Source organism: Tursiops truncatus, chromosome 1 (assembly GCF_011762595.2).
Source record: "Tursiops truncatus isolate mTurTru1 chromosome 1, mTurTru1.mat.Y, whole genome shotgun sequence".
Lineage (NCBI taxonomy): Eukaryota > Metazoa > Chordata > Mammalia > Artiodactyla > Delphinidae > Tursiops > Tursiops truncatus.
The window spans coordinates 31,543,177-31,556,685 of record NC_047034.1 but is presented as its reverse complement, the minus strand read 5'-3'; the positions used below and the strand labels follow the sequence as shown (position 1 = coordinate 31,556,685).

At 37.8% G+C, this 13,509-nt stretch overlaps 1 protein-coding gene and 1 pseudogene across 50 annotated transcripts in view; both read right to left on the bottom strand.

Annotated features, from left to right (window-relative positions):
* LOC117309453 (metabotropic glutamate receptor 7-like) overlaps positions 1 to 13,509 on the bottom strand; it is a 141,911-nt gene that overhangs the window by 110,871 nt on the left and 17,531 nt on the right. For 12 of the 50 annotated variants that reach the window (XM_073801820.1, XM_073801834.1, XM_073801840.1 and 9 more), the window contains one exon: positions 6,938 to 7,066. The exons of 14 other annotated variants lie outside the window; for them this stretch is intronic. The gene's annotated coding sequence lies outside the window, so the exon portion shown is untranslated. Of the gene's footprint in view, positions 1 to 6,937; positions 7,067 to 11,541; positions 11,585 to 13,509 lie in introns of all 50 variants that reach the window. 24 more of the 50 variants (XM_073801822.1, XM_073801819.1, XM_073801835.1 and 21 more) reach the window with 4 other exon arrangements.
* LOC117312336 (ferritin light chain pseudogene) overlaps positions 1 to 13,509 on the bottom strand; it is a 117,465-nt pseudogene that overhangs the window by 96,838 nt on the left and 7,118 nt on the right.

Genomic DNA, 13,509 nt, shown 5'->3' with positions numbered 1-13,509 from the left:
CACACTATTCCTCCAAACGTATTATACAAGCCAGCTTATGAACCTGTGACTTTTTCTAGGAGAAATGTTGCCTTCTTTCCCAAGAAGGGAGCAGTAGGGGTCGGGGTGGAAATAGTTTCATCATCAGAGGCACAGTCTCACTACTACTGCTCAGCTCCAATTCGCAACCTTCTGAATGGTTTCCAGACTAAGTAATTTAGCAAAGTGATGAAGAAAAAATGGCCCATTAATCTTATGATGCGTGTTATAACTTCACTCTGGGTTTAGCATAGGAAAAATATTATTTGCATTGATTAGAAATATGCTTTATGGCTGCATATATTATTCACTCTGAAGATTCTAAAATTATTAGCTGGGTTGACATGATGAACTGCACAGGAGTACTTCTAGATGGCATCTCAATGTCATCTGTTACTCACATCATATAGGTCTAGGAATCAATATGTATTTTACTCAATATGAGATCTTATTCCAAACATCAAAATATACCTGTTTTTATTCGATGGTTATCATCATGAAATTAGCAGCTAAATGTCATTTAGAAAATTCAAATCAAGTAAATTACTGTATTAACTGTCCAACTATGATTATGATTTTCCTCCACTTATAGCTGAACCTAATATAATGATCTGGTCAGTCTGACTAGGAGGATTTATTCATTAATTTACTCAAATGTTCTGAGGTATATTTTGAAGGACTTAAATTATGGTCTGGTTTGTAGGATCCAACAGTAAGGGTGCAGGTTTATCTCCTACAAGCTCTGTGACCTTGCCCAAGTGACTTAGCATCTCTGAGCCTCACTTTCCTAATCTGTAAAATGGAAACAATAATAGAACCCAAGTTGTAAAGCTGCAAGAAAAAAAGTAATATGGTAATATATTTTGGCACAAAAGAGCAGTTACGCTGATGGTCATTATTTGTGAATACTGTTGCTAAGATTATTGAAAACCTGTTGTGTGTTAGGTGCTGTTCAAGGACTAGAATTTTAAGACTGTTCTTCACCTTTATCCCAGTTTTACCTGCAAAGTTCTGCCATGCACTGGAAGAACATACTGGTATTTCTAGGGAAGGGGACCACTCAGGTGACATTTTTTTTCACCAGGTAAAGTATACAAAGGTTATAGTGTATCTTTTGAGTCCTTTGGACGTCTAGTTACCTTTCACTAGAATGATTCTAGTAGATCCTGATAGATACCTGAGACAAGGTCAGGTCAGTGACGTTGGTACCTTTTCTGGCTTAAGAGCATAGGGCAGAAACACAGGAAGAGAGGTCTTCCTTTTCCACTCCTGTTACTAAGAACCCTCTCGAATAATGACAATCTGAAACAGATCACTACATTGTTGCATGCTGTAGAATCAAAGCAGTGCACAAAGCAAAGAGCACTGGCCTCCATTATACGTGCATTTCACTTGAGATTCACTTTTCTAGACCGTGGAGAAAGCAGATGTTCCAACACTTTCCAGGTACTGGAATATTACAATCTGGCCATCTCCACCACTGCATGTTTGATCACACTGTTCCCTGCAAATGGAATGCTGTTCCATCAAGGTCAGATTGACCAGTGCAAATACCTGATTTTATCGTACGGTCAGAACCAAATTAACTTACTGAAATTCTGCCCAGCTCAGGGTCTACCTTCTCTGTGAAACCTCCTGTGAGATCCCAAGTTACAAACAACTCTATCTTCTTCAGAAGACATTGTATACTATATAAATAGTAATTTACATATAAATATATGTATATGTGTCTGTATTTCCTTGTTACATTAAGTTATAACTCCTGTGGTTTCTCTTCTTCACTAAACTGGACCCCCTTATCATCACAGTAGCCATGTACATCATTGTATCCTCCAAAACATCCAGAATAATATCATGGATTCAGTATATAGTTGTTTAATAGAAAACAATTAACTAACCACTGCAGAATACTAGTGTCTCTCAAGGTGTGTTCAGTGGATCATAAATCCTATGAGACAGTCCATGAAGGAAAAGATTTCAAATAAATTTGGGATCTGTTGTCCACTACATCTCCTTATCAGAGACTCATAATTCACAAGACTCGTAAAAAGCTCTGTAGCAAAGAAACTGTTGACTTAGTTTGACCCAGTATTTCTCTTACAAGAGTATCAGTTCTGGAGGTCAAGGACATTTTCCACCTCTAATACAACATCTCTACTGCCTAGTAGAGTGCCTGGCACTTAGTAGACACCTAATAAATATTTGAATAAGTTTAAACATACATTCCCCTTTTAAGCTATAGAAGAAAAACATAGTATATAGTATATTTTGATTTACTTGGGGAGAATAATAATATGAATAGATAAATTTACACAAATCATCTTAAAGTATATATATTTGATAATACTTTTTTCCACAAATCTACACAATTGCACATTTAGTGGTGATAGTAAACAAACTACATTTGCTTCTGAAAACTTGCTAAGAAGGATGGCTACTAAAAACTACAACTTGAACCCAAAACAATTGATTTAGTTCATTGGTCCCCACTCCTTAGCAGTTTTAATATAGAAGAAAATAGACGCATATATTTCTTTTCTGCCATAATATGACATCATATAAGGAATGCTATGTTATTAGCTAGAAATAAGATTTGCTTTTGTTATTTTAGTACATTTGATCACATAAGAATAATTCTAGATTTTTTCCCCTCCTGTGACTCTCATAGCATCCCCATCTAAAATAGACTTTGGAGATTTAGATCAAATGTCATATCAATTGTCCTAGACTGCTTACTATGTGCTTTCACTATAGATTTTAATGTCAATAGAGAAAGGAGAAGGAAAAGTCAGAGGGAAATGAAACAGGTGTATGCAACACCCCTCTCTACTACCGACATTTCTCAGAATTCTGGGGGAAGTTGCATCTATAAGCGGAAAGTTTTTCACCACGGAACTCACGGTGGTTGAACTTCTCATGAAGAATTTTTTTTTCCCTACTGAAGAAAACTATGTTTGATTTTACCATAACTGAAAAGTTCTCCTGTTTCTACTTCTGAGGTTTGCCCTCAAGACTACTGTTTACCTAATGGAAGGGACTCCTATGCATGGAGGAAAAAGTGCACCATTTGAAGGAAAAGCTAAAGGAGTGATATTCAGGTAGCTCCTCATTCCACCAATGAAAACATACACATAGATTTTCCACTTTACACCTCATTTTCCACCTTATTTTCAAGATTTTGAAATGAACATGTAGGGTCTGATGAGTTTGTCAATAGTCTATAATTATTAGTGTTATTAAAATAGAATACAAATGATAAGCCATATGTAAAAATGCTGTGTGAATAAACTGCTATACCGCAAATAATACAAATGAGTGAATGGCAGTAAATGCTAAGAGGGATTAACAACATAAAGGATATTAAAAAAATGATGACCGTATTTCATATTTATGTGTGTTTTTCTCTCTCACTTTTTTTTTTTGTCTTTTTTTTTTTATTGCGGTACGCGGGCCTCTCACTGTTGTGGCCTCTCCCGTTGCGGAGCACAGGCTCCGGACGCGCAGGCTCAGCGGCCATGGCTCACGGGCCCAGCCGCTCCGCGGCATGTGGGATCTTCCCGGACCGGGGCACGAACCCGCATCCCCTGCATCGGCAGGCGGACTCTCAACCACTGCGCCACCAGGGAAGCCCTTCTCTCTCACTCTTACTCAACTCCTAAATAACTAAGAGAATATGCTCACAAATGGTAAGCATGTCTTGGATGTTCGATGTGTGTTTGTGGGAAAGAACAAAAAAAAAACTGCCTCAATTAGGTCAAATATCATACAAGAGATGAATGAGATTAGAGATGGGATTGGGATTTGTGTTAGTGACTCAATAGCTAACCAATCACAGATATGACAGTGTAGTGCAATATGCAAATATACTTTTAAACAACTTCTCTTAAGTTATCTACTGTCTGTAAAGAAAATCACACTCAACTGCTCTGCACTTAACCCCAGAGCTTCTGAGTTAGAATCTGTTAGAAATAGGTACATGTTTCATTGCTTTGGCAACATTTACATGGCTCTGCATCAGGCAATACAACTGCTAAGATCACACCCTGGGAATTCAGGAAAGGCTAGTGTCCAGTTCTGGTCGTTCTACCACCCAACTGTGATCTAGGGTAAATTCCTGATAAAAAAAAAAGAAAAAAGAAAAACCCTGAAGATGCTGAAACAGTATTTCCTACTTCACAGGGTCGTCATGGGGATAAAAGGTCATTAGGATAAAGTGCCTCTCACCCAGGAAACACTGATAAATGCTACTGATGCTACCATCATCATCATCATGACCGATCAAGAACATATTGCCACATGGAAATTCAACATTCCCTGGGCCATTCACAACTTTCCTTTAAAGGACTCATATTCTATGTGGGGTCTTAACACCTTCAAATAACAGAAAATACAAGTCTTTACGCCTTTTTTTCTGTAGCTAATTTTGGCATCTTTCACCTCTGTCCACTTAAGTGTTGGTTTAGCATATTCTTGTCACACAAAGAAGCTACTTCTAGATTGTCCACGGTACAGCTCAGCTGGTCTCTGGGTTGGAAGGCCTGGGTCTACTTTGCTCGTCTGTTACAGGGGAAGGGACATGGTCCTTAGCATGTGCTCTGTGAAACAGAGGCAGCTGCTGGTAGAAGTATAACACAAGCAGAACTGGCTTCAATTCTTCCTTCTTAGGTCTTTTTCTTCTTGTTCAGCTGTTCAAGGAACTTGCCTGCCCTCTGTCCCTGCCAGGACGATGTTACATCTGCCTGGATAAGTAGGTCACCATTGTATATCAGGAAAGGTCTTATTTGGAATCATCAGGAACCGGATACGGCTAATTTGAGCAGAAAAAGAAACTTTTGGAAGTTTATGGTGAGGTCTCAGTAACTACAAGCAGACTAAACAACCGTAAGCCAAGCCTATGCTATTGCAATTATAGGATCAGGCCGAAGTGATGTTATAAGTCCTAGCTGGCCTTGCTACCAAGCAGGAACAGGAAACAGGAGGTTGACCCAGCACTGCGGGCCTTGCTTCTTAACATCATTTATTTGTCATTCAAAATCCAAGAGAGGGGTGCAGTTGGCCAACCCGAGGTCGCCCCACTGTTTTCCATCTGTAAGGGAGACTGAGCATGTGAATAAACAGTGTATCTGACATGTTCAGCTTGTATAACGAGAGGAAGGCTCTGTTTCTCACCAAGACCCACAAAGTAGAAAATTCCCCAGAGAAAGGAATTTCAGATCAGATGCTTGGAAAGTTAAAAACAACAACAAACAAATGCAGATGTGGAATTAAAGACATGGAGTCATTAAGAACCTATATGTGGAGTGATTCAGACCTGAGTTCACATCTGGAGCAAGCTACTCAATCTTGCTGAGCTTCAATTTTCTTTAAAGGAAACAACGTGGAAGATGATATCCACATGTAACTTGTGGTACACATGAAGGAGGGTAGTACAGTATATGATGCCTGGCACATCCTATGCATTTTCTAAAACTACTACTAGTCCTATTATTATTGTTACTTATTATACAATTTATTGTAGAAATTAACACGGAGAGTATCAATAAATGTTAATACAGTGCTAAGTGTCACACTTATGATCTCAACTAATTATTTGTTGATTCAACAAACATTCCACATATCAGAAAATAACCTGTTAGTGTGTATATATATATATATATATATTTTTTTTTTTTTTACAGAAGAAAAGAAACCCTGAGGCTTAGAAAGTGTAAACAATGTACCAAAAGTCACTCATTTAAGAGGTAATGGAATATTATTCAGCCTTAAAAACATGAAGGAGATCCTTTCATTTGTGACAATATAGATGAAACAGGAGTGCATTATGCTGATGAAATAAGCCAGACAGGATAAATACGAATTCTATCATTTATATATGGAATCTAAAAAGAAAAAAAGCCACACTCATAGAAACAGAGTAGAAAACTGGTTGCCAGGGGCTGGGGTGTGGGTGGGGAAAAGAGGGGAAGACTGGTAAAAGGGTACAAACTTTCAGCTGCAGGATGAATAAGGTCTGAGGATCTACTGTATAACATAGTTACTACAGTCAATACTACTGTATTGTATAACTAACATTTTCTGAGAGAATAGAACTTAAGTGTTCTCACCAAAAAAAGAAAAAAAGGAAAAAGGTGTCATGAGCTGTTAGATGTATTAATTAACGTGATGGGAAGGATCCTTTTACAACGCATATGTATATCAAATCATCATGATATACTCTTTGACTATCTTACAATTTTGTCAATTATACCTCAATAAAACAGAAAAAAAAGAGAGGTAATAAACAAGAGACTCCAATCCAGGATTATCCAGCTCAAAAAACTACACTCTTAACCATTACAATATAGTATCCATCCATATGTTATAACTGTAAAATGCTTAACACAAAGGAAACGTTAAATAAATGGTATTTATTCTAACTCTAATGCTTACTAGATATTAGTTATGTGGTATGCTTTACTTCTAACTACAAGGGTATAAGGTGCAAATTCTTGCTACAGAACATAAAAGCCCCTGTGGTACCCTGTACGATAAACACAGTACCTGTAAATCTCTCATCTCTCAACCCAGAGTCTCCTCAAGTTGGAGGTCTTTACCCCCTTTATAATGTGGGAATAATGCCTTTCCCACATTTGCACTGGGCATGAAAATCCATACTTCCAGGTGTATACTGAACCTCCACTTAGCTCCTCGTCACCTTGGAATCACCAGACCAAAGATCATTTATTCCATTAATATAAATGATCTAGGGATAGAAGTACAGAATATACAGAGAGTGTTGGAGGAATCCAAACAACAAGTCCTCCACTCTCAAAACAAATTTTAGAGTTCCAAAAGTAAAGAGCAATGTTTGGAAATAAAACTAAAAATGAAACTAACATCTACAATTAGCCAAGTATTTATTATGGGCCAGGCTACTTACCAGGCACTTGATAAACATTACAGCTCATCTTCCTGCAGTCCTTCATAGCATATAATATTGTTTCTATTTCATAGAGAAGAAAATTGTATCTAAGCAGGTTAGTGATTAGCCCAAGACCACAGGGCTAGGCTGTAAGAAAAGAAGGCCAAGTTTCAGTGGTCAAAATGGTGATGGATGTTATAACTAGAAGATTATGGCTAATCAAATAAAAATATTCAAAACGGTCCTAATGTATTATTAGGATTTCTTTAGAATAACTTGGGTGCCTTAGTGAATACAGTAGTGGTAGGCACTACAGTCTCTTTAATTTGCTAATCATACAAATCTACTTTAATATTCTTGGTGACAAGGAGCTAACTACTGATAAGACAGCTTCTTCAGTTTGGGGGCTACTCCAGGGTGAAATGCCGGAACGTCTTACTGCCTGCAATGTTACCTAGTTCTACCAGGGGGAATAAAGCAGAACAAATGGCCACTGTTCTTGACAAATGGATACAGTTTCAGTTTTTCAAAATGTCAGTGTCAGATTCATTCACTGTATCAGATAGATCTGTCAAATGGCTTTGCCCATTTACTAATGGATGGCACACTGCAGACACACGTTGGGTCAAAGGACTCAATGTCACCTCATTGATACTGTCATCAATATAATTTGTATTGGCATTTTGTCTCACCCTGACTTTAAGGACTATGTGAGGAGATCCAAGTCTCCAGACCATGGACTGATCACCTCTGCTTGACACAGTATTCTCTGCTCATTTCCAGAGGGGACCAAGGATGAGCTCTTGTACTTCTGAGTCTATTCACCCTACCTGGCAACACATACTAGCTGGGCTGATTGGATCAAGCAGGAGCCCCAGAGTTTAAATTTCCAGCTGCATTGGAGGAAACAGAGGCTATGCCCCAATCCCATAACCCCTCACTTCTTACTGCTAGCCTATCCTAGGCTGTTCTTGCTGATCGGAGTACTTCATGCTAAAAATTAATTTTGCTTACCTGATGGCAGTCACACAACCTCAAATGCCATTTTTATAAATAAGGCAACCACCAATGGAGTGTGATTTAGGGTTTTTTCTTCTGTAGACCCTGCCTACCCTATAAAATCTCCCATTACTGCATCATGGAGACTATAATCCCTTTCCGAGGGAATAGATTCTTTCCAACCATAAGATGAAATAAGAACCTACATTTCCATACTGCCCAAAAGGAAATACACTGATTACAAAATGCAGGAGAATGACTGATTTTCCACATTTGTTGTGTTCATTAAAGGGTTTTTGAATAGACTTGACAGTATTAAAGAAGTTCAACACACACAAAATAAAAATTAATAAATGAAGAGAAAAAAATTGCATTTACAACAAACAACAAAATAAACACATTGATATATAAAAGGTTGTTATACATCGATGAAAAATGGATGCCATAAAGTCACAAACTAAAAAGTATTAACAGCCAATAAAGATATGAAAATATGTTCAACCTTGCTATTATTAATCAAAGAAATACAAATAAAATAATTCAGGTGTCATATTTTACTGAGCTAGAATGACAAAGTTTTAAAAAACTTGATAATACTGGTATTGATATTGATAATACTGGTATTGATATTGATAATACTGGTACTGATGAGTGTGTGTAAGAAACCACATTGGATGTTAAATTCTTGGTAGAAATAAAAAGCACGGTAACCTTTCTGGAAGACAATATGTCAGTATGTACCAGAACTGACAACCAGCCATTCAAGTTCTAGAAGTCCATTCTAAGGAAGTAAACAAATGCTCAAAGACATATGAACAAGGATGCTTGTCTCATTGTTTAGCAAAGCAAAACAGGAATAATCTAAATGTTGAGCAGTAGGGACTGGTTCAATAAATAATAGAATGCTGTTCAACCATTAAAAATGCTGCTGCAGATTTTTATTAGGTGATGAGTAATCATACATATACTACGAAATAAAAATGTTATAGAACTGTTTTGTAGTTTGATATAATAATTAAAGGTATTTTACACTTGCATTGTATTTATATGCACCCCGTCACAAAAAAGTTTCAAAAGATACCCTCAAAAATGTTACAGAGATGATTTATCAGAAATGGGATTTTGAGTTATTTTTCCTTTTTTCTTTAAATCCTTTCAATTTTGGAGTTTCTGCAATGAGCCTGTATTATTTTTACAATTAAAAATATTTAAATTTACAACAAAAGGATCTAAATTCCTCCAGTTTTCCATTTATTTTCCACCCTGGCTCAGGGTATTTGTGTAAAAAAAAAAAATCAGCTTATTTTCTCTTTTGTATCAATCTAAATTTACTTTTCATAAGTTAACTATTTTAGTCTGGCAAAAGTTTCACATAGGAAAATTGTTAAGGTCTGAGTATTCTATTACCTTTAAAAGCACTGGAAACTTTGAAATTATTTCTTTCAGAATTTTCATATAATACTGAAAGGCGGGGGGGGAGGTAGCAAAATGAAGGGAAATAGATAGTAGTAGTCAACTTCAATTAAGAAAAAGCAACAAGAGGCAGTTTGTACTCTTTTGATACGGCAGAAGCCCCATGTGTCAACTCATGCTAAAAAATGGATATATACACACACATATATATGTTTGTGTGTATTATATGTGTATGTGACACACACACATAATTAATCCACAGCCTTAAGCTAATCACTCATTGTGGCAGAAACAACGAGCTGTTGACTACACTTTAATTAGCTCCTCCAGCCTGTAGAGGCATCACTAGGACCAAGATAGGAACAACATTCTCCACCTCCGCTTGCATCTGGGTATGGTTCTATCCCAAAGAATGTGACCAGAGGTGACCTGAAGAGTTTATGTCTGAAGGATAACGAGTTGATAATTGTAGCTTGCAGCTTCCTCTCTCCTTTCCTTTTTAGGACAAACGTAGAGCCACTTGATGAAGGTGGTGGGTCCCTGAATAACTGAGCAGAAAACTGACCCTCAGACCACCAAAGTCCATACTACACTCCTGAGTGAGTGAGAAATGAACTGTCCATGTGTTGCTCCACTGAGGTTTAAGGTTTATTATTTAGTGTTTAACTAACGCATGTTTTCTTTAAACCTCAGTTGCCTTCTCGGTAAAATAGTCTTTGAAAAGGATCCACTGTAAGTTTTTTCCATTGCTTATGTTTTTACCTTAGTTTTTAACTCTCAGAAACATTGCGCGCATTCTACCTTTTAAGTTAGTGAGTCTACTTATTTTCCCACAAAGACGGGTTCTTCAAGTTATGGAGAAGTCATAGCAGACTGTTGCTTCAGTTTAAGATACGCATTCACATATGAGATGAGAAGGGTGAGGACCCAGAGAAACGCCTTTGACAGAGGGGAGTGAGAGCATACTGAAGAATGTTTAGTAATAAAGAATTCAGATGGGAGAAACGGATGGGTTACATCTAACAGATTTGCTCAAAGGAATTCTGGAAAGGCAAATATGTGAAAATGTATAGCAAAGACATGAAATGCCTTTTGGTCCCTAAATGGATTTCATTTCAAAGACGTGCATATTGCAAATACATGTACCATAACACTTCTCTGTCCACTTCTAGAATCTTCTAAAGCCTGACAGAACATCTGCAGAGAGAGGATGTCATTCCAAGATAATCGACTGCAAGTGACTAAATTAAGATAAAAATGTCCTTAACCTTGAACAGTTTTTTAAAGAGATTTTAGAAGAAAGGAGCCCTCCAGGGGGTTGTATAACTATATAATTGTACCCTTTCTAAAAGGCTATTTACAGATACATAATGTTTCCCCTCCATTCTTTAAAGTAAAATATAGGATAAAAACAATAGTTTGGGGATAATATTTGTTTGGGACAGCAGGCACTGCTAATCAGTACCACTCTCTCCTTATTCCTTACTATCAGAGCCCTGGTTTAGGAGACCCCATTATCCTTAAGGCTAAGGTGGCCAGTTTAAAATCCGAGCTGATGAGATCTAAGTGCAAGTCTGCTGACCATCTGTGGTAAAAAATTTGCTCTCTGAGTTAGACACTGCCTTTTTTTCTTACTTAATTTCTTTTTTTTTTCCTTTTCTTTCTTCCTGCCCCAATTGTTGGAACACTATTGGAGATTCTGGGGTCACTTTGAAGCTATGTGGACGTGCTAGAGATGTGGAAGCTGGAAGAGCGAAGCAACCCAGTCCCCTGGTGATGCCCTTCAGCAGCTGGACTAACGCTAGAGGGACTATCTCCAAACTTCCTGCTACCCGTGGAAAGTAAGGTAAATCACTCATTCACTTTCTGTTACCTACTAACTGATCCAGAACTCTAACCTCAGGGTTCTAGAACCCTTCTCAGTATCCCATAGTCATACTCATGTTCCGGACTCCTGATCATCAGACTTGCTTATAGCAGATGTATGGGGAGGGCGGGCTCTTCTGGAAGCCCTCATACTTCCTCCCCTACCCCCACCACACACAAATAATGATCTTTATGTCCACTCATCCTTCTATCTACACTCAGAGGCCAGGGCCCCCAGGAAGGCTTCACTGACAACCCTTTACTCCTCTCTACATGCAGAAAGAGTAGAGGTGTGGGCTCTGGAATCAGACTTCCTAGACTTGAATTCTTAACCTGTTACTTACCAGTTCAGGACGTGGGCAAAGTAGTTACCTTCTCTGGACACCCCTGTAAAAGAGGAACACTAAGTAGCACCTATGTACCTTACTGAAAGGATTAAATGAGCAAACGCAGGTAAAGTTCTTATAATTTTTTCTTGGGTCAAGCAATTCTAGCTGCTCTTGTTACCTTTGGCTAATTTAGGGCAGAGTCCCTTTGCCCTCCTTTGGTTCTCTGGGCCCGTCTCATTCACAACACACACAACCGCATACGGCATTCACAACACACACAACCGCATACTGCAGTTTTGAAAGGTGGTTCTCAAAATGTGGTCCCTGGGCCAGCAATATCAGCCACACCTGGGAACTGGTTAGAACTCTGGCACTGGAGCCCAGCAATCTGTGTTTTAACAATACTCTCAGGCAAATCTGATGCACACTAAAGGTTGACGACAACTGAGAACATCTGTCTCAGACTCTCCTGGAGGCATTCACCAAAAATAGTGTTACAGGACCTTACACCTGACCAGCTGGAGAAGGGGTCTAGTAATTGCCCTGGTTATCATGCTTGTCATGATTTCTCAGCACATAAATGTTTGAGAATCACTGCCATTTTGAATGTGTGTTTCACTTGTCTGTGTTTCCAGTGGACTTTACTTCCTTGCAAGGAAGGTTTGTGAAGATTTGTTGCTGTTGTTTGCATTATTAGTTTTATTATGCTAATTCTAGAATCTCTGGTGCATAGTGCAATCTCAGGCAGGAAGTAGTGGCTCATTAAAACAGATGTCCCAAAAGTCTTAGTAGAACTTCAAGATTAATTCCTTCAGGAAGAGGTAAAATTGTCATTAGATGCAAATGATATGATACTATATAGAGAAAACCCTAAAGACTCTACATGAAAACTACTACAACTGATAAACGAATTCAGCAAGGTAGCAGAACACAAGATTAACATACAGAAATTGGTTGCATTTCTTTATACCAACAATGAAATATCGGAAAGGGAATGTAAAAAAACAATGCCTTTTAAAATCACAACCCTCAAAATAAAATACTTAGGAATAAACCTCACCAAGAAGGCAAAAGACTTATACGCTGAGAACTGTAAGACATTAATAAAGGAAAGTGAAGATGATTCAAAGAAATGGAAAGACATCTCATGTTCTTGGGTTGGAGGAATTAATATTGTTAAAATGCTCATACTACCCAAAGCAATCTACAGATTTCATGCGATCCCTATCAAATTACCCATGACATTTTTCACGCAATTAGAATAAATAATCCTAAAATTCATACAGAACCATAAAAGACCCAGAATTGCCAAAGCAATCCTGAAGAAAAAGAACAACGTTGGAGGCATAGCCACCCCAGACTCAGACAGTACTCCAAAGTCACAGTAATCAAAACAGCGTGGTATTGGCACAAAAACAGACATATGGATCAATGGAACAGAATACAGAGCCCAGAAATAAACCCACACACCTCAGTTAATCTTTGACAATTAATCTTTGACAAAGGAGGCAAGAATATATAATGGGAAAGAGACAGTCTCTTCCGCAAGTGGTGTTGGTAAAGTTGGACAGCCTTATATAAACCAGTGAAGTTAGAAAACATCCTTTCACCATACACGAAAATAAACGCAAAATGTCTTAAAGACTTAAACATAAGACATGACACCATAAAACTTCTAGAAGAGAACACAGGCAAAATATTCTCTGACATAAATCATACCAATGTTTTCTTAGGTCAGTCTCCCAAGACAATAGAAATAAAAATGAAAATAAACAAAGGGGACCGAATCAAACTTACAAGCTTTTGCACAGCAAAGGAAACCATAAACAAAATGAAAAGACAACCTACAGAATGGGAGAAAATATTTGCAAATGATGCGACCAGCAAGGGCTTAATTTCCAAAATATACAAACAGCTCATACAACTTGATGACAATAAAAGCAAACAACCCAATCAAAAAAATAGGCAGAAGACTTAAAGAGA